Raw genomic sequence first — 23,257 nt, forward strand, 5'->3', positions numbered from 1 at the left:
AAATACCAACTTGTGTCTAGAAACTTACTCTGTATACGCTATATTGGACAGCATATTGTACACTATATCTCAACAACAGCATACTGACGACATTTCAAGAGAATCTACAAAATCTCTGCCCTCCATTCAGGCACTTCTTCAAACGCTGAACAGTTTTCTCAATATCAGGGGGGTTTTGTCCTGCAGGCGAGCAGGCAGGCGATCAGTTTGTGCGCTTCAGTGATGGTAACTTTGTGGTTACGTCACAGGCCGTGAAGTTCAATGAACAGTGAATGTTCATATGAATATTAAGGTAATATTTTTTTTTGTGTTTTTCCAGTGGACAAAAATACAGATAATTTTCAATATAACTTACATTGTGAGAAATTTATTACTTCTCTTCTTTTTACTTATATTGACCAAACACAATAAAGGGTTTATTGGAATGCTTTAGAAACATTCCTAATATAATAAGGGGTAAAGCGAATAAGCTGTGACTTGTTATTGCTTGAGATTAAATGATCAGATAAACTCATCAATAATCGAATTATGTTTCCCTGGAATAATATTAGTTAGATTATTTATTTAAAGACATAATGTATATATACTCGTTATTGCATTTAGAGTGTTGTGCTTGGATAATAAATATGTGTGTCTTCACTAGTGATGAAATTCACTCACTGTGTAGAAGCTAACTATTTTCAGTGGACATCTGATAAGAAGTTTTAAATACTATTTTCAAAAACTCATTCAACAGAAAAAGTCACGTATCATCACAACACTGAACTTGATGAAGTACGTAAATATATTATGTTTTACTGAATGAATAACAGGAATTTTACTTTTTGTAGTGGGAATTCTGTCATTCTCATCCAAGAAATTGTAAATTGTAGCTGCATGCTTCAACCCTGTATATTTGTACGTTGTAATATAAAACTTGTAATGTGTTGATTTTCTTTGTATAGGAAACTAAGATCGTGTCTAATATTATTGAGCGCAGTATAAATCAAACCCTAATATTTGTAAAAGTCAGGTTTCCTTGAATTATGGAGTCCTTTTTATACTCCACTCCAATTAACATTGCTACCTCTATGGGAATTTCGTCGAATAGTGCGAGGACACCTTTGTAATCATAATTGAACATTACTGCTCCTGTTGAGTGTGTTGAGTGTGTTCACTCGCTCGCTTATACGTAAGGTGCCCACATTTCAGACAAGCAAGGCCGGCCACACTGGGCTGGCCTCAATGCGCGCCCAGCTGAGCAACTCTGCTCTGTACCCTCTGCAAACAGAGGGACTAGTTGCTGATTAAACCACGCTTTTACAGCATCTCAATCACTTTGATCAATAGTGAAATGCTTAACCTTCAGGACCTTCTTCAATGGAAAAAAGACGTGATGGTTACAAAGGGAAAGATCTGGTTGTGGGTTGGGTAAGCCATAAGATTTCTGTAGAAACAGAGCAGAATGTCTTTCGTTGCATGTGCAGCACAGTCGTTGGCTTTAAATGGCCCTTTGGAGTTCCTCTAAATTGTTACAGTAACATTGAGCCTTGATTGTAGCACTAACCAGTAGCCACCAACCCACCAGTAGAGGTCCATTGACATTGAAGAATGGTGTCAAAATGACCTTGCTATCCAAAGCAGATGATTTTGCCTTCTTTGCTCTTAGTGATGAAGGATGTCTCCATGCACGACTCTTTGCTGCCAGCTCAAAATTGTAACAACAGTTTTTATCACCAGTCACAATTTGCTTCAAGGAATTTTGTCCATCCCAATTAGCATTAGCTGCATTGTTCCAGGCATATCCCTATTCATGTAACTTTCTGTTCATCAGTGAGGTGCCAGGGTATCCATTCGAAACACTTTTTTCCAATACGTCAGTTCCCTGCGCTCTGACTCTGAAGTTGACAACTCTTGTAAGATTATATGGTGATTGTCTTTCATCATCATATCCACAGTGGCAATATTTTTCTTCATCATTACAGGCTCTTATCCATGTCAAGAGATCAACAGTGCATACCTATCCACCTCAAAACTTGGCACTCCACTCGAGTAGAGTGTGCTTCATTTCTTTTTTTTTTGCTAGGGGCTTTACGGCGCACCGACACAGATAGGTCTTATGGCGACAATGGGATAGGGAAGGCCTAGGAGTTGGAAGGAAGCGGCCGTGGCCTTAATTAAGGTACAGCCCCAGCATTTGCCTGGTGTGAAAATGGGAAACCACGGAAAACCATCTTCAGGGCTGCCGATAGTGGGATTCGAACCTACTATCTCCCGGATGCAAGCTCACAGCCGCGCGCCTCTACGCGCATGGCCAACTCGCCCGGTGTATGCTTCATTTTAAACATATGTTATCCATACATGGCTTGCATTCGACTGAGATTTCACAGCACCTTCTTTGCACAAGAATTGAATAACACCAAGTTTTACTTGTTTAGACATATCAATTACACACCACTGTTACCTCAAATTTCTCCTCTACTCATCATTTTCATGCCTCAGATTGACCACATTCTGTGCTGTTGCTACAGACACCAGTCCATGCAGTGCTGCAATCTCTTGCCTGCCCATAGAAGTCTGATGTTTGCTTCTTGTTTAAGGGGCTTAACATCTAAGGTCATTCCCCCCCCCAAGAGAAGTCTTCATAGTTTTGCCACTTCTATCTGTTTCATTTGAACAGCGAGTATGTATAACTCTGCTCTGATACTTTATAATCTTGTCTCATGGCAGCGATGAATTTTATTAAAGGATAAGTAACTAAATATAATTCCTTAGATGTAATTAATGAATGGTGTGTGGCCTTCGAAGAGGCTTGGTACACGTCTTTCGAGTCAATGCCATATAGGCAACCTGCATATCTGATGAAGACGGCACACAAATCCCGATCCCCCTGAGCCATCAGAAATAACCAATTAATGTTAAAATCGCCAGTCCACTGGGAATTGAACCCGAGACCCCCTGGACGAAGAACCCAAGACCATTTAACCATGGAGCCACACTTCACATGAAGTGGAAAGGGAACAATTATATGATGTCACCTCTTAAAGTCTGTGGGCAAGATAATTACCGTATAATCCCAAATACCACCTGCAATTTTTATTTTTTTTTTACAAAAATATTGCTCCTTAAATTCGGGTGTGGGTCATATTTAAGCCTTCATATTGTGGTCTCCTAATACATTGTTCCAAAGATGCACCAACATGGCAACAGTGGTTTCATGTTACACAACTTGGCAGTGACTGAAATCTTGTTTCGTTGCTCACTTATGCATTGCCGGAACCACTTGGTGTGGCAGTTGATTAATACGGAAGGTTAGTTAAGTTTGGACAGTTTTGACGTGCCTTTGGTCCTAGGCGATTCCTTTTCTCCAGACCCGGTTGTGCTTGATGTGATAGCCACGGGCACGGACTATTGCCCTATATCTCAGTTTCCACTGTAGAAGACAGGAAGAGTAATATTGTCCCATAACTCATTGCACACTTTCCAAAGACCCTCAATAGCGGCGGGACGTAAATATGAAAGCTCTCTTTTCAGAAGACCGTAGGTTCAGAAATCCATCGACAAGGCATCCGGGGATTTGACAGGTATGTCATTAAATGGTATGACACGGACACCCATCTCTGCTTCTTTTCTCTCGTAGTAGGTGATCTGGCACTATAACTGTATGCTTTACCCATGTGGATCTAGACATTTGAAGCATCCTCATTGTACAGCTGTGAGATATCTTCGTTGAAATAGAGATCATGACATTCTTTTGGAAGTAGTGTAACTTTTTGATGATAATAATAAATAAAATCACGAATAATAATATATAAATAAAATTGCTCAAAAACTTAATAAAATTAATAAGCATAATTAACCGAAATGTCCGTAGTATGGGCACCAGAGTTCACCAGAATGGATCCCTCGAATTTAGATAAGAGCATGATAAACTTTATATCCCAGGGCGTGTACATAATGCTGCGTACTGGTACATCTGCTGCAGGCCTTACCTAACCTCCTGAAAACGACTAATTAGGTAGGAACTGCACCTAGGTTCATCAATAACACTGATTCTAAAATAGCTAACTATATTCTGAACAAATTCCGTGCATGAGCACCTCATCAACATACAACATTATACATATAATACACACATAAAATATTGCTGGAAGACTCCATATTTACAACAACAACAATGAAAATCGTGGGAAAACGAAAGCGAGAACTAAGCTACCATCTGTAGATAGTCCGATGAACAATGTACATGTATGAAGATAAATACCCTTCACTGTCTCTATATCAATTCGATTTACCGATTCTCATAATCGGCAGTTATCACATCACACAGATACTGTACCTTGTACTACTGTGTTCACATATTTTAACACTTGTTGTAAAGATATATACACACGTCTGTCGATCCTCAACATAAATTATGGAAAGTCTAAGATAGCTTTCACCAACATATAATGCTAGGCCGCCACAAGTGCTACCATACTTAATGCGCAAGCACTCTCCACAATCAGCCACTTTCCACGAACATAACAAGACTACGCTCCACGAACGTTTGAAGTCCAGTCCATTGCTGCCGTGTCACTCCAGTACCGTGTATCAGCACCACTTCCTTCCTGTACAGTGCGTCAGTTGTAGTTCTCTTATACAGTGTCACTGGTTGTAGTTATCTTCCTTCTCGTTCCTTTACAATCACCTTTACAATCACCCTTACAATGTTCTGGGTTGCCGCCGTATGATCAATCTTTATAGACATCAACATCCCCCTCCTCTCAGATGATACGTCTGGATTGGTGCTTGCCAGCCAATCATGGGTGATCCTCTTCTCAAGCCCAAGCCCTAAACTACTTCTTCCTCCCAAGACAATAACAAACTCTGGGGTATATTCCACGAGTCAAGAATTTTCCTAATACAACAACAAGCTCATCTCATCAGGCTGGGATATATACATGACTCATGAATTTCCCGACACAAGTACATCACAACAAACACTGGGGTAGCCATATGACTCATTCAAATTACCAGAGTTATTAAAGCAATGTTTTCCCACTCGTGCAAAACAAATTACTCATACCTACATATGTGGATATCTTCCAGCTTACGAATATAAATGGCAAAATATACAAATGAAATAATAATAATAATAATAATAATAATAATAATAATAATAATAATAATAATAATAATAATAATAAGTCGAATACTGACAATAATATCTCTAACTTCTACATATAATTCTGGGGTGTGATATTGAACCCGAGTGACTTAGGCCCATAATCAATCATGATTTGATCGGTAAAATAATATGATACATTTATTGAAATACAGAGGAGTGTATTTGAAAATATTTCGTTTAGGTAATGTCGAAACCAGAGCGAAGGAAGGACGACAGACTGGAGCCTGACGGATTAGCTCAACCCGACAACTTTTAGCTACTTCACAGCAGGGAATATCATTAGTTGGCGTACAAGGAAATACAGAGTCCACAAATAAGTCTTGGTCAGAAAGAGGAAGGGGGAGAGTCATACAAAGAAAACCCACCACATGAGTAAGACCTTGGGATATTTGTGGTAGGACGGAAATTCCATGACCTCATGGAAAAGTACAGCGGCTGAGTGTACGTTCGCTAGCCTAAGTTCGAGCAGGTGGAGATTTAAATCACGTGACCGCTTGCCGGCCAATAGTAAAAATGTGATGGGAGACTCAGTGATACCATCTTAAGGAATGATGGATGAGATATTTTCGTAACTACAAAAGTATTCAGTAATAAATTAATATGAGTACGCGGATGGATGTAATGAATTTATTAGATGTCACGCATGGAAAAATAATCAATACTTATTGGCAAATTAATTAAATTGAAGGCTGGATTTCTTGGAAACCGGACAGCTTGAATCTCATTGGCTGAAAGAAGACCACGTTGTCAGAGACGCTTACGAAGGCGCGAAATGCGAGGAGCTAAATCCATCCATATCTCCTAAATCTGTGATCACCTGGAGTTCATATTTTATCCAGCAGATATGCTAGCGGAGTGGATTAATTTGATGTAAATTTTAACTTCCAATTCGGAGTGCAAGTACCGATATTAAAAATCCACCCCCTCCCTAAGGGGCATGACGTCAACGAATCCGCGGGAAAAGGGCTTCATCCATATATACGGAGCTGAATTGACGGTCGCCAACACTTGTCTTGAATCGTTGGAGCTGAATTGACGGTCGCCAGCACACTTGTCTTGAATCGTTGGAGCTGAATTGACGGTCGCCAGCACACTTGTCTTGAATCGTTGGAGCTGAATTGACGGTCGCCAGCACACTTGTCTAGAATCGTTGGAGCTGAATTGACGGTCGCCAGCACACGTGAATTGAATATCGGGAGCTGAACTGTTGGTCGCCGGTAACTTAGAATTCTACGGACGTACAGTCATTTAATGGCGCGAGCATCCGCCAGTGTTTGTAAAGTGTGATCGCGCTCAAGCAACATGTTAAATCTGGAAATAGTTAACGTAGGATAGTGTTTGTTATTTATGAATAATCAGTGACGTAAAGTAATTACCTTGCAAGAGAGTAGTATAAAATATATCACCATAAGTACGTACATAATAGACTGTGTGACGAACAGTACTTTAAGGAAGTAGTAGCCTGTACTTAGCTATACCGAACCGATGTCATGAACACGTCAAGAATGCCGTATAAATCGGGCGTATCGCGACGGGCGAAATAGTTGACACCTCGTCGTACGTGTCCAGGTCCATTGTGCGGTAGGTGGACGAAGATTAAATAGTGTAAATATATTAAATTCTTGGGTCTAGGATAGAAATTTGTTGTATCCAAATTAAAGTATACAGTGTTAACGTAGTAAATGGTGAAGGTTTGTGGTAATCAAGATATGAGTGTAAAATAATAATAATGTGCCAGGAAATCTTTTGTGAAACTACGCCATCAAGGATGGAGGAGTAAAGCGCAGAGAGGGGCTGGATGAAGCCTCTCGTCTGCAAAGCTGCAATGGAATACCGATAACTAAGATGAGTACTAAACTGTAAAATATATTTGGGAAATGTTATCGTGATGGGAAAAATGGGAATAATTTGATTATACTTGGTTACCTTCTGTAACAAGATGGGTCGCTTAACGACCCCATCCTAAATTTGTAGCACGGACAGTAGTAAATCATAATAATGTAAATAATCGGGTCTTTTATGTATTCAGTTTGTGGGAGATGTAAATTTGTATATATAGTGTAGTACGTTAAGTCATGCATGCATTCATATTTTCTTTGTAGTCGATAATTTTCTTTACATTTGATTTTGATTATGCTAGTTAAATAAGACCCGATATGTGCTTTTATGTTTTGTCAATTTTAACGAGCCATTTAATGACATGGAAGGAAAATCCAGCTTCGCCATACCAAGTGTGTTTTGTTGTAATTAATATGGTCATATTTTCAAAGTGAAGTTGTTAAATTTGTGAGATGCGATTAATATAATAATTTCCAAGTAAATCATATCTGGAGTGTTTAGTGCCAGAATAAATCGACTTTGTAAAAGGGGTTATGCGTTAAACATATTACGAGGGGACTACCGAGTTACAGGCGAAATTATTATTTTTTTTTAAATATTAATAATGATAATAAATAAATAATATAACTACTTTTTTTGTGAAGATATTTTTTTTAAATATGATTTGGAGATAATAATAATTCATGTGATCAAGTGTTGAGTTTATTGGGAATCATTTAATGACGGGAGGTCGTTTTAATTTGGAATTAAAGTGCGTGGTAATTTAATTTGATCGAATAATAATATTGAAATGTAGATCGGTGCTAATAATCCGTACATGTTAATGAACGTGTGGTTTAAATTACGGTCCAATATTTTTTTACGTATAAATGTCGCGTTTTGAAGTTGCGATTCATTAGCCGGAACATGTAGTGCTAATATTACGAGACCATGATTGTCAAATTTTGGTAAATATAATTTCAAGATGTTACGATTATTTGTGGAGAATGAACTAAGGCATAGATCCAAATGAGATAGAAAATGTGAAAGAATTTGCAGTCAGATAATAAAAGGTCGTACGATGTCCGAAATGAATAAATAAGTCAGTTGATAATTCTGTGAGGAATAAATAAATGAATCGAGGAATATTGAGATAGAGAGGAAAATAAATTCCGTACGAGAGACACTTAGGATATTGATACGAGTGTAAAATGTACGGGCAGTGTCACAGAGAAATACTGAGTTACGCAGCGGGTAGAATTCGAACCCGTGACAGCATGTACGAAATAAATAGACTGCACAGTTATTCGTTGAGATACAACGGATCTAAGGATAATGAGAGTTCAGATTCCACAGAAATGGTCGTATATTGTATTCATTGTAATAACGAGTGAGGACAATCATGATGTCGTGATAATAATAATAATAAATATTGCAGATAAAGGATTGGACCGCCTTAATTAATTGAGCGTTGATAACGATGTTAAACGGGAATCTAATTGAGAATATGCAACCGATAATAATAACAATGTAAGGACGATGTTAAATCACCGCGGTCGGATTAATAATAATTGTCATAATAATAACTGTAATGATGTCGTTGGTTGATCAGTGAAATGTTTGTAATTGCACCGATATCTTAATATATATGTTTTGGCGCAAGTGACCGGTTCATTAATGATAATAACCTCTTAAGTGACGTGAATAATAATAATATCTTGGGTCACCTATTCATTAATAATAATAATAACCACGAGAGGGATATAATAATAATAACAGTAATAACCATTTGTGTTTGCATCCCGCATAATAATGATGATATTAATCAAACGTGACAGTGCCAGGAACCGTTGAGTAGTAATAATAATAATAATAATCATAATAATAATAATAATAATTTCAAGGATGATAATTTCGTGGATTAAATTATTTGGTGACAACGTCCCTCTATTCGTATGTTGAATAATGAGAATGATAATATTAGAGTCTTTTGGTATCTTTTTATTGTACGGTTTCCGTACGGGACGCTGTTACAGTCATACTTGCGTGTTTGTTTACTTCGCTCGCGATGCGAGGGGGGTCACTGGCACGGTATTTCCCACCGCTTCTCGTTATCTCATCTGTGGCAGTAGTCTACTGAGGCTAACTGGTGACAATTCAGATCACATGTAAATAATATATAAATGCTAATTCATTGGTATGGCATCAGCTGGATATCGTAAGATAGGAACTGTCCGTGGAATCCAGTTTTCGCACTTCACGAGAAACATTACCCAGTCCGAGTACCGGTCTCGGAAAAATGTATATAGCCGGAGTACATCATCTTAGTTAAATCGGGAAGCCGACCGTAACATGGGTTATGCTCGGGCTCCCGATAGAAGGAAGCTATATCCTTGAGTAACGGTTCGATTCAAATGGAATCGATCCGTAAATTATACCTCCAAAATGTCATTTTATTTCAGAAGCAACGCAGCAAGATATTGATACCACTTGCGGTATGGCAAGTGATTTATATATGTAACATGTGTGTAAATTCAAATATTGTTGCCACGTGTATCAAAGTTTTATACGTCAAATGGCGTAATAAACCGCTCCTTCTGGCAAATTATTTCAAAGGAAACCACTCTCATAATCTCTTTATTGTAGTTAGATGATGCCCTTTTTAAAGTAACAGTCACTTCCTAGTCCTATCATGGAGTCCTTAAATTCAAGTTTACAATCGAGCCTTCCCCCTCTTTATTTTAAGTTGCTCCGTTCATCCCCGTGTTCTATTATGCCGTTATATTTATATTTGATGATTTAAATAATGAACCGACACCCCTGAGATAAATGCTAGTCTGGGACTCGGGAGGTGGACGGGTGCAATATATGTACTATCACATAACGCCCCCTTGGTGAATCGATGATATCATATATTATGATTCACCATAAAACAGAACTTCATACATAACCTTATAATGACATAACTGAACACATAATTTACTGTAATAATAATATATACATTGTGTCTACTGCATTGTATTCGCAAACACGAAATACAATTTGTCCAAACAATAATGATAATAATATGGCTATATACACACAACTCTGATTGTTTCATATACCATTGAAAATCCCTTCTTACTACAGTACACTTAACTCACAATTGATAATATATACATCTGAGGTGCAGATCCTATCTCTTATATCTGTGAAGGCTATAGATATTAAATGTCCCAAGGACCTTATTTTCAGCGGTTAGGAGCCTATAAGCACACTTGCCTATTCTACTGTCCACTGTATACGGACCCTAATATAAATGAAAAAACTATACATAAACTTAACATTGGCATTGATAGACGAGGAATGCGTACCGCAATAAAATCTAACTACGTCTAGAATACATTCTATCTCACACACAAACATTCATACCATCCAGTCACACAAGAATCATACAAGCTTTAATTCGGAACATTCATAAAAAGGAAATCCCTCTTTCTGAAATATTCGGGAATCTTACTATGTTTACTCTTCCACAAAACCATAATTAATGCAAGCAAACAGATCACATACTTTTTCACACATTCCACATCGATATCATACAGCACGTCGTTCACATCATTCACACAACTCTCAGAATTAAATAAAACATTACGCACTCGCTTGGATAGACTTTCCTTCATCTCACGCACATTTCCATTCTCACTCACGTTCACTCTATTACAGAAATTCTTACCATAATACACTTCGAAATTGCTGTCATTACTACTTAATGACTCAACAATTAAATCATCTTCACCACCTTCCATATCAGCTCCTACTTGCACCACTTTCATGCCATCAACACCACTACTTTCGACTCTCTTATCAGAAGTTTCATTAATCTCAAAGTCACCATTTTCACACATAATGGACCTAACTTTACTCTCCTCACGTACACTTAAATCAACAAAAACATCCTCATGATGTATACTCCGTGAACACTCTTCACTTACTAAACAACCTTCATCAACTTCACAAAAAACTTCACTTTCAATTTCAGAAACTTCTACAAGATTATCGATCACAACACCGCTATTACCATCACCACTAGCACAAAGTAAGACATCCGACACATCTTTCTTACTTTCATCACGCCCCCTATTCTCAAAATCTCCCTGAACACAAAACACATGGTCATACAATAATTCCTCATTCACGTCTAAATCATAACTTACCTGTTTCATCACATGAATAGGAATTTCGGTATTGGACTGCCTATCTGACCCAACTAAGAAGTCCGATTCCGGTTTAAATTACTTGACGTGGACTGTTCACTATTATCATGTCTCTGCACTTGATCTGGAGGTCTTTGATCCGTACGCCCCCTACTTTCTGATTCCCCTTGATTAGGTCTTCTGCCATAATATTCCTGGTGATTACCTTCTTGATTAGACTGTCTGTTTCCCCTTCCGGAATTACCACCCTGATTCCCTTGCCTATAATGACTGAAATTCTGATTATTCCTATCTCCCCCTACCTGATTACCTTGTCTCCCATTATCCCCGTAGTTCCTACCTTCACTTTGCCTAGTCCTCCCTTGTCCTTCCAAAGCATCAAACCTCTCTAACAGCTGCTCTAATTCTTTAATCGTAACAATATTCTGCATACATGCAGCTAATCCGACCTTCTCAGGAAAATGCCTCAACATCTGGCGGACTGTATCTCTCTCCAATGCTAGACCTTCAATATTCTGGCTGATCAGAGCATGCGCTAAGAAATACTCCGTCATAGATACACCTTCCTGAGGTTTATACTTGCCAAATAGCACGCGATCTCTTTCCCTTCCCTGAATAGCATCACTCCAAAATTTAGAATTAATTTCTCCCTAAATTCCTCCAAACTCGAAATACCCTGTCTATAAACTTGAAACCAGGATCTCGCTTCTCCAACAAATGCAATATCCAACATCTCATCAACCATACTCCATTCGATCAAACCATCGTCAAGATTCTTGGAAAACCGTTTCTCCACCGTTTTCAAGAATTCCATCGGATTAATCTGCCGACCATTAAACTTGGGTAATTCAGAGTCCTTCGTACAAGATACGTACCTATTACATATGCTGCTACCTACTTGGATTTGACTGATCTCCTGCCTTAACTTTACATGACATGCTTTAATTCCTTCTTCAACTACCATTCTGGCATTTCCTTCTACTGACTTGAGGTCATCTTTTACCGACTTAAGGTCTTTCTCCAATTTCTCATCCTTCTCATCTATACGCTTCGCTAAAACGTTCTGATTGGATTTAATTCTATCTATTTCTTCGACTTTATCTTCCACTATTTTTATTCTCTTATCACATTCCTTGCTGTTTTCAACAAATTCTTTCCTAACTACATTAAATCGGCATTCAATTTTCTCAGTCAATTCCAAGCATTGAGCTTCTACCTTATTATTGACTTCCTGAATTTCCCTGCTTTGATGGTCAAACTTCTGGTTCAATTCATCTATTCTACCATTCACAGCATTACTTAAACTATCAATTTTACTAGACAATTCAACACTCACTAAATTTAACTCCTTACTTTGATTCTCAATCTTACTGGACAATTCCGTACTAACTGAATTTAATTCACTATTAATACTGTATATTTCATTACTTAAAAAACTCAATTCACTCTTCAACTCTTTACTCTGACTATCAATCTTGCTAGACAATTCAACATTATTATTATCGATTTTACTGGACAATTCAACATTATTATTATCGATTTTACTGGACAATTCAACATTATTATTATCGATTTTACTGGTAACAGCATTTAATTCAACACTCACTGAATTTAACTCTTTACTCTGGCTATCAATCTTACTGGACAATTCACCCTTCAACTCATTAAGTAGCGATTTAATCATACAGAGCATTGAAGACTCGCCTTGATTCCCTACATTCTGAGTTTGAGACGAGGTACTAGATTCCTCACATATCGTTGCCAATTGATCTTTCCTACTATCAGCCATTTCGCTACTCTCACTTAAATTAGATAAACTCAATGTGGTGGAATTCTTTTGACTTCTCCTATCCTGATTCATGGTACCAGCAACTTTAACAACCTCTCTACTTCTCAATTTTATAATACTCGACTCGCTACAACATTTCTTCATACTCCAACATACATATCACGTACATATAAAACACTTCACTGACATAGTTTGTAGAATTCCATCCACACCTGACAAGTGCACCTACGCTTATAAGCCTAACAGATGTACCAATCATTCAGCCATACGTTGGGAAGCCAATTGTAACTTTTTTATGAATACTAACAATTAAAATCATGAATAATAATATATAAATAAATTTACTCAAAAACTTAATAAAATTAATAAGCATAATTAACCGAAATGTCCGTAGTATGGGCACCAGAGTTCACCAGAATGGATCCCTCGAATTTAGATAAGAGCATGATAAACTTTATATCCCAGGGCGTGTACATAATGCTGCGTACTGGTACATCTGCTGCAGGCCTTACCTAACCTCCTGAAAACGACTAATTAGGTAGGAACTGCACCTAGGTTCATCAATAACACTGATTCTAAAATAGCTAACTATATTCTGAACAAATTCCGTGCATGAGCACCTCATCAACATACAACATTATACATATAATACACACATAAAATATTGCTGGAAGACTCCATATTTACAACAACAACAATGAAAATCGTGGGAAAACGAAAGCGAGAACTAAGCTACCATCTGTAGATAGTCAAATGAACAATGTACATGTATGAAGATAAATACCCTTCACTGTCTCTATATCAATTCGACTTACCGATTCTCATAATCGGCAGTTATCACATCACACAGATACTGTACCTTGTACTACTGTGTTCACATATTTTAACACTTGTTGTAAAGATATATACACACGTCTGTCGATCCTCAACATAAGTTATGGAAAGTCTAAGATAGCTTTCACCAACATATAATGCTAGGCCGCCACAAGTGCTACCATACTTAATGCGCAAGCACTCTCCACAATCAGTCACTTTCCACGAACATAACAAGACTACGCTCCACGAACGTTTGAAGTCCAGTCCATTGCTGCCGTGTCACTCCAGTACCGTGTATCAGCACCACTTCCTTCCCGTACAGTGCGTCAGTTGTAGTTCTCTTATACAGTGTCACTGGTTGTAGTTATCTTCCTTCTCGTTCCTTTACAATCACCTTTACAATCACCCTTACAATGTTCTTGGTTGCCGCTGTATGATCAATCTTTATAGACATCAACATCCCCCTCCTCTCAGATGATACGTCTGGATTGGTGCTTGCCAGCCAATCATGGGTGGTCCTCTTCTCAAGCCCAAGCCCTAAACTACTTCTTCCTCCCAAGACAATAACAAACTCTGGGGTATATTCCACGAGTCACCAAATTTTCCTAATACAACAACAAGCTCATCTCATCAGGCTGGGATATATACATGACTCATGAATTCCCCGACACAAGTACATCACAACAAACACTGGGGTAGCCATATGACTCATTCAAATTACCAGAGTTATTAAAGCAATGTTTTCCCACTCATGCAAAACAAATTACTCATACCTACATATGTGGATATCTTCCAGCTTACGAATATAAATGGCAAAATATACAAATGAAATACTGATGATAATAATAATAATAATAATAATAATAATAATAATAATAATAATAATAATAATAATAATAATAATAATAATAATAATAATAATAATAATAATAAGTCGAATACTGACAATAATATCTCTAACTTCTACATATAATTCTGGTGTGTGATATATGTACTATCACAGTAGGTAGCATTGATCTTCACATGTTTTGGCACTCTGAGGATTCTGAGTTTACCCAGGGCACAATATCCTGCCACTACCATGAATCCCCTTAGGAAACTTTTCTTTGTTTTCCTTGACAAAGTTAGAGTGCCCCTTTTGGTTTTTTAGGTGATAGTAAATTGCCTGGGGCTTGTTGGTGTCATCCTAATGAACCAAAGCTTCATCCAGGGTAACAAACGACTGCCATTTATCCCCTGGTAGGAAGTTTTTATATAATTTTCTGGTATTAGTGAGCTATTCTTGTAACGTCCCTTGCCTTCAAAACATGTCCATGTGCCTTATGCTGCTTTACCAGGTTCAGATCTTCTTTAATTATACGTTAGACTGTACCTTTAGATGCGCATGTGTGGCTGGCAAAATGTCTTTGAGTTGGTGAATTTTCCTTCAGGACTGCAGCCTTTACCTTCTTAATGATGTCCAGAGTCCTGGATGCCCGAACTCTCTTCAGCGGCAATTTTTTCGAAGTTGTTGTTTCTGGCGGGAAACCATTCGGATGTAATTTTATCGCATTGCCTGTAGAGGACTTACTAGTGTTGAGACCTTTCATTACACTCCTGTGTAATCCTCGATAATGAGAAATTACCATCGGAAAGCCAACAAGGTAGCCTTGCCATATATCTGCAATTCGGCCAGCCATAAGGCAACAATATAACCGTTCGGGGCACTTCTCTAAATCACACTGACCAGATAGAACAAAAAAAGACATGCAGCTGGTTCCAGGTGTGGCACGTGCACTCAAGGTCGCGTCCTGTATTAACTGGGGCAACCCTCATTACTTTGTGTTCTGAGTGAAGAAGCATCAGTGGTAACAAGGGATGAATTCAAAAATGCTTTTGCGGTCATTTACTGTGAGTGAAAAACTTAAAGTTGTAACGGAAGCTGAAACTATCAAAATCATGTATTTGTGGTTGGACAAAGAAGAAGGAAATGTTATTAAAAAGTAACGGTGATCATAGAGATTTCTGAGGGCCGAGTGTACAGTTTCCTGAAATTTAAGAACAGCTTTATCAATATGTGAATGAAAGATGTGAGATAGGTTATGGTGTATCGACTGAAATGTGTCAACTAAAATATTTAGAGTTGCAAAGGAACTTAAAAAGGAGGGTTTTACTGCACGCCATGGTGGGTAAGGAACTTTTATTGAAGAAACGGGTTATGTATGTGAAGATATACATCTATTTCACCACGTCTCCCTGTTGCCTACAAAGAAAAGCTGACTGCATTTTATTGCCATGTTATTCGTTTGCAGAAGGAAAATTCCTATTTGCTTTCTCAAACTGGGAAATCTGATCAGACACCCATTTATTTTGAAATGTCGCTGGACAATATTGTTCACATTAACGGTTCTAAAAGCATTACTATTAGGACAGATGGTAACAAAAAGCAACACTGCACCGTAATGTTATGCATGTTAGCTGATGGAACCAAACTTCCTTTGTATGTGGTTCTGAAAAGAAAAACACTTCCAAAAGGAAATTTGCCATTTGATATTGATATTTTCTTCGAACCCAAGAATCCGGCTGGGTGGACAGCTAATTGAGGAATGTCACCTGGGAGCTTTATTGCAAAAGAAGAGCCTGCTTGTGCTTGACAGTTATCGCGGGCATACTACAGACACCGTAAAGGAATTGGTAAGTAAAGGAAAAACTGATCTGGCTGACCTCTATGCTGCAGCCATTGGATGTTTGTGTGAACTGGCCTTTCAAAGCTAAATTGAAACAGTTCTGCACCAAGTTGATGGTGTCTGCTGGCAATCACACACTGACACCAACTGGACGAGTGAAACGATCTGAAGTGGAACTTCTATGCAAATGGATAAAGGGATTGCATCTCCAATGACTTAGTGAGGAAAAGTTTTAAGAAATGTTGAATTTCAAATTCTGTGTATCGTGTATGGTAGTGAAGACGACTATGTATGGGTAGGTGACATTGATCGAAGTTCCGATGGTGGTAGTTCTGATGACGTTGAATCATGACTGATCTGTACATTGAACTAGTTTTATTTCTCACTGAAATGTTTTTAGTGTTTTTATTGCTTGTAAAGTATTCTAAATTAGCAGTTTTGTGACACATTTGTGGAAATTTAAAAAAAATTGGTAAGTAAACATGTGATTTTCTTTTTTCTAAATTTCATCATTAGAAATTTATTTATTTATTTATTATTTATTTATTCCTGACTTACATTTGTGGCGAAGTTAGGGCTCACGGCCCTCTCTTACACTTAACCACTATAAATAGAATTTAAAAATGTAAACATAAAAGTAAGACATAGAAATTCTAAAAAGAAATAATACTACACACGGATAATTCTAAGACTACTGGTAAGTTAGGCCTACCTATCAGTACAGCAATTAGTGTGATAATTACTAATAATAATAATCATAACAATATTAATAATAATAACAATGTTAATATTAATAATAATAATAATAATAGTAAATGAAGAAAACCCATTCACACAACACACACACAATGACTCACACAACTCAGTTTTATGTTACCAGGAAAAACTTTCTGCAGGCAGATTTGAATTTATGAGAGGAAGTAAGGTGCCGAATGTCCATTGGGAGTGTATTCCAGAGTCTCGATGCGGTAACTAAAAAGGATTGATTGTAGGAATTGGTTCGACTTAGTGGAATTTCAAGTAAGGAACCAGAACGGGTACTAATTTCATGGAATGAGGAAAGGAAACGAAAATTAGAAGAGAGGTAAGTAGGAGTGTTCGTCGAGAGCACTTGGTAAACAAGTGTCATTAGGTGATAATTCCTTCGTTCATTTATGCGTAGCCATTCCAATGTTTTGAAATATGGTGTAACATGAGTGTCATGTCGCAGTTGGAAGGCATATCGTATGCATGAGTTTTGTGCTCGCTGAAGTCTCAAAGCTTGTTCAGCATTTAGATTGACTAGTACTGTATCACAGTAGTCTAAAATTGGGAATAGTAGTGCTTGGATTAATTTTAATTTAAGTTTTTGAGGAAAAGAATTCTTGTGACGTTTCAGGGGATATAGAGCTGCATGAACCTTTCTACATACATTTGTTACGTGTTCATTCCAGGTCAGATTCTCATTGATAGAGATTCCAAGATTAGTTACATTTTTAAGGTACGGTACAGCAATGTCATTGATTATGATTGGAGGAGGATTGATATTGCTTATTACATGTAATAATTTAGAGTTTCCTATGATAATACTTTGTGTTTTACGAGGATTTAGGAGTAAGTGGTTGTTTTTAGCATAGGCGGTAAGCCTTTTAATATCCGAATTCATGTGCTGAACTGTTTCATGTAAATTGTTTGTAGTGGTGTGTTTGTATATCTGCATATCATCAGCATATAAGTGGTAGTTGCAATACTGAAGTGTGGAAGATATGTCATTAATATGCAAGACGAACAGTAATGGCCCTAGAACAGACCCTTGAGGGACACCGGATGATTTTACAGCCCATTGGGATCTTTGATTGTTTACCACTACGCACTGGCGACGATTTGTAAGGTACGACTTAAAAAAATTAAGGGCTATCGGGCCGATATGCAGAGAGCGTAGCTTGGATAATAGTATGTCTATATTTACCGTGTCGAACGCACTACTAAAGTCAAGGAGTGTCAGTATCGTCACCTGCCGTTTGTCCATTGCTAGTCTTATGTCATCTGTTACCCGAAGAAGTGCAGTCGTAGTACTGTGTCCCTTTCTGAAGCCAGATTGCAATGGGTCAAAAAGAGAATGCCTGGTTAAGAATTCTACTAGCTGCTCGTGTACAACTCGTTCAAGAACTTTCGAGAGAGGGGGAAGAATCGAAATAGGCCGGTAATCAGATGGCGCATTTGCTGTGGTACCGGTATGCTTTAATATTGGGGTTACTAGAGCATCCTTCCATGCAGTTGGAAACGTCCCGGTGGTGAGACAATGGTTTACAATGTGGGTAATAATTGGTAGGACCGCGCCAATAATGTTTTTTATAAAGCCTATTGGGATGTTATCTGCTCCTTTAGCTTGTGACTTAACTGAATTTAAAATACGCTTTACATCATTTACACTGACAGAGTGAAAAGAGAAATTATTTTCGTTTTCTGTAAGGTCACTGATTATTTTATTTAGATTGATATGATTTTGAGGTTGAGATTCCTTTATTGGGTTAGTTACGAAGTGAGAGTTAAGTGTATCGAGAGATATAGTTGGTATATGTGGCTCTTTGCATTTTCCAACACCCATAGCTCGAAGTTCATTCCAGGTTTCACGTGCATTTAAATTCCGTGTTACATTTTTAATGTGATTAAATTTGCTATTGCGAATTAATTGCTTTGTTCTGTTACGTAAAAGACGATATTGTTCGAAATCTAATTCATTATTTGTTTCCTTGTATCGGCGGAACATTGCGTCACGGCGAGCCATTGTTGCTTTTATATCGTTTGTTAACCAAGGTGCAGGCGAGCGAGTGACTCTAGCTTGCCTAACTGGAGCATGTTTGTCATATAGTCCTATGAGTAGAGAGTTAAATCTTCTCACTTTCATGTCTGTGTCCTGCACCTGCTTTATATCTTCCCAAGGTAAACTGTACGCATCACTTTGGAGTTGTTGAAGATCGATATTTTTCAGATCCCTATAACTAATGTATTTAGCTCTGTATTTTGGTACACGTAGAGAGTAGCACAGGTAAATTAAGTCATGAGTTGATATGCCAGGTACAGGAAATTGACCGTACTTCAGAACTTTATGCGGGTTATTTGTAACTAGGAGGTCAATTCCAGTATGGCTTGTGTATTTAAGTGTATGAACATGATTCGTTGCATCAAGCGGTAAGATCGTCATGTCGACGGAGGTAAGTAGGTTGCTGATTCGTTCTGATTTGCCAGTCGGGGCTAAGATATTTGAGTTAAAGTCACCAAGAAGTAGTATATGCTCGTAGGTTGGTACTAGTTTGAGAAGGTCAGATTCAAGGTCAGAGATATTAGTAACATTCGGTGGTTTATAGACAACTCCTACCAATACTTTTTGACAGTTAATTATGGTCTCAGCAAACATATATTCTGTATGTGGAGTGATGCCAGATGATGATCTGATAATTATTCTACATTTAATATCATCTCTACAATATACTGCTACACCTCCACCACGTCTGGCAGTGCGATCATGCCGATAGAGAGTATATCCTTCTAGATTTACAAGGTTAGAGCTAATTTTATCGGATAACCAGGTTTCAGTAATACACATAATATGCATGTTACAGGTCGATATTATCGAACGAACTTCATCTATGTGACTGAGGAGTGAGAGAGAATTGATATGGCAACATTGTAGACTTCGCGAGAACTGAGACAGAGATTGTTTCAATAACAGTTCAGTAGGCTGAGGGTTGGGGACAGTTGGTGAAGGTACACGAGGGTTATTTTCGTCTTGGAATACACTCGGATCAATGACACTCAGGAATGCCTCATCTACCATAACAGTAGTTTTAAGTACACCAGCTGCTGACATGTTTAAAGAGTAGGTTACTCATTCCTGGAACAAACACTGATAGCACACACACACTGACAGACACACGCAGATAATTAAATTCACATAGCATATGTTTGAACATTTCAATAGAAAAATAAGTAATAATAATAATTAAATAAGGATACTAATAAAATTACACTAATATACAGTTGAAGAGTTAGTCTAGAGTAGCATTTAGCTAAGGTGCTGTGCTCCAGGCTTTAAGTGCACCTGCCGGCGAGAATTTCAGAAATAAGTAGAAGAGAAAGAGTTTGTACGTGTGGGTAGAACTGGTGAATGCTATACGACTATTTTACGAATTTGTTACAAATGAAGAAATAGTTGAGGAACTAGAAAGCTATTTCACAGTAGAATCTACATACACATGATGAGATACTACACTATGGTATTGCTCATTTATTTGAGAGCGTTCAGTTCATCCATTGTTGTTATGTTGTGTCTGGTTTCCCCTCTTTTTACAACAATGCGTCCCTGTATGGTCCAGACATTTCTCACTCCAAATTTATCTACAGCCGCCTTTAATATGAGAGTGCGAACCGCAGTCAGGTCCTCCCTGATAGTGATTCCAGTGCCTGCTAACCTGCGTTTGTTACGGAAGACTTCCTCCCTTTTCCTATAGCTTACGAATTTCACTATTATAGGGCGTTTCACTCCAAGCCCCGGCCTGCCAACTCGGTGAGATCTATCAATATCCTGCACGGCAATGTCAAGGCCAAGTTTATCTTTAAACAACCTGACTGAAAGTTCGTCCGTATTCTCATTAGGTGATTCGGGAATTCCGAACACACGCACACTTCCTCTACGTTGGTATTGCTCCAAAGCATCAGTACTCCTTTTGAGTTCATCCTGCACTGCTTTCAGTTCAATTTCCCTATTTTTAATATCAATTTTAAGTTCATTGATAATCTCAGTGTTGAAGTCCAGGGTGGCCTTAAGTTGTTCAGCCACGGCCTTTGTGACACTTTCAGTTATTGCCTCAACGATAGCCGAGAGAATGTCTTTCGACTGTAGGGCTTCTCTTACCTGCTGAACAATGCTGTCCGCTAGGGTCGCCTCACTTCCGCTGCCGGCTACAGGTCCCGTCTCGGTCCTGGTTCCCCGGCTGGCCGCATTCCTCTTGTCTCTTCCCATACTTAAATTTTGTTTATATTTGCAAAAATCAACTGTACAGCACAGAGTGATGATGTGAAGTAAGCAACACACACTTTTTAAAGTTGAAATTTACTATTTTCGTAACGAATTACGCCTTTACTACACCTGCTAATGATCGAAAACTGGGAGCACACACACACAGCACTAACAGCGTTCCGCCATGGGTCTTATTCAGTGGCAGGTGGTATCTGGGATTTTATGGTACATAATACTTTATTCCAGTCTTGGACAGTTCTCTGCCAATAAGCTCCAGTAGTTCTTCTTATGTCATTGCCCCTTGTCGTCTGGTTTTTTTGACCTCTGATACTCTTTAGGGCTCAACTCAAGAACAAGTACAAACATATTGAGAGATAAATACAATGACAGGTTAGTGTGGGAAGAGGTAGCAACAGAAGGGAAAGACAAGGACAAACATAAAACACATTGTGACCAAAGCAGACTAGTTTTGAATCGAGTCATGTTCCACATTATCTGAAATAATATAGGGTGTATAAAAATGAGACTGACAAACTTCAGGGTTTGTATAGGACACAAAAACAAACAACTTTTACTAATGACATTTTGCCCTGCAAAACTTGCTTAGTGAGGACAGCAGTAATAACTTTACTACAATACATAACATTTTATACACAAGGCAATTTTCTTTAAATTATGTTGCCACAAAAGTTACATACATCAGTGCACGTAACAGAAGAGGTCATATCACCATCACCTCCACTGACCTGCACACAAAGCTCGCATTGCTGAATCAACAACTGTTGAACACAAATAAAGGTTTCCAGGATTTCCCTGAATTTCTCCAGCTGTTGCAACTGTCCTGGCAACCAGAGTCTCTTCACTGTCAACAGGAGTTTGCATCGTACCCTGCAAAAAAAATAATTCCAAGGCAGATAAATCCTGTGATCTGAGGGCATTAAACAGGACCTCATCTCCTAAACTAGTGCTCTTGAAATGTTTCATTTAAATTATCATGCCCTGAAATTCCAAAGTGTGTCAGTGCCTTATGGCCAATGGCATGTCTTGCAACAGCTCCATTAATGCTTCCTTAAGAAATGTGCGATAGAATTTTAACTGCATTGGTAAAATATAGGGGCCAGTGAGAAAGTTGTCAGTTATACCTGTACATTCATTGACTTGGAATCGTTGTTGATAAGAGCGGGTAGATGATGCATGAGGATTGGTGTAACTGCAAATATGAAGAATATGGGAATTGAACATTCCCTCTCCTGTAAAGTATGCCTCATCAATACACTGCACTAAGGACAGGAATGCAGGCTGTGTTTGACACTGGTGTAGGTACCACTCTGAAAATAGTACTCGTGGGTAATCTGCGGGGTAAAGTGCTTGCACACCCTGCAAATTAAATAGATACAACTGTTCATGGGGAACATACCATACATTCACGTGGTTTGTTCCCAAAGTGTGCACGATTGTACAGGGTGGGCGAGAAGTCCCCATACCCCTGTAACTGTTTTGTATCAAATTTTATTTAGGTTATGTTACTTATGTATTAAGTGTCCAGTATATCTGTATGTTCCCCATCATGTTGTAAACACAGTTCTACACACCTCCATGTTCTTCTTGACATATTTCTGAGCATGTCCGGTGTTACAGTGCAAAATGCATCCTCAACAGCATTGCGCAGTTCTTCCTTTCTAGCATAACGACATACGGATACATGTGCCTTTATGACTCCCCATAACGAGTTGTCAGGTGTGGTGAGGTCAGGACTTCATGGTGGCCTTTTTTCAAGGGAGCTGGTGTTGCTAGTGAGCCACTACCTATCCGCCGCCCTGGGAA

General features: G+C 38.3%; 1 protein-coding gene across 6 annotated transcripts in view; it reads left to right on the forward strand.

Annotated features, from left to right (window-relative positions):
• Positions 1-23,257, forward strand: part of LOC136864211 (tRNA:m(4)X modification enzyme TRM13 homolog) — a 397,328-nt gene that overhangs the window by 293,125 nt on the left and 80,946 nt on the right. The window lies entirely within an intron of this gene.

This window comes from Anabrus simplex, chromosome 2, assembly GCF_040414725.1.
Source record: "Anabrus simplex isolate iqAnaSimp1 chromosome 2, ASM4041472v1, whole genome shotgun sequence".
NCBI lineage: Eukaryota > Metazoa > Arthropoda > Insecta > Orthoptera > Tettigoniidae > Anabrus > Anabrus simplex.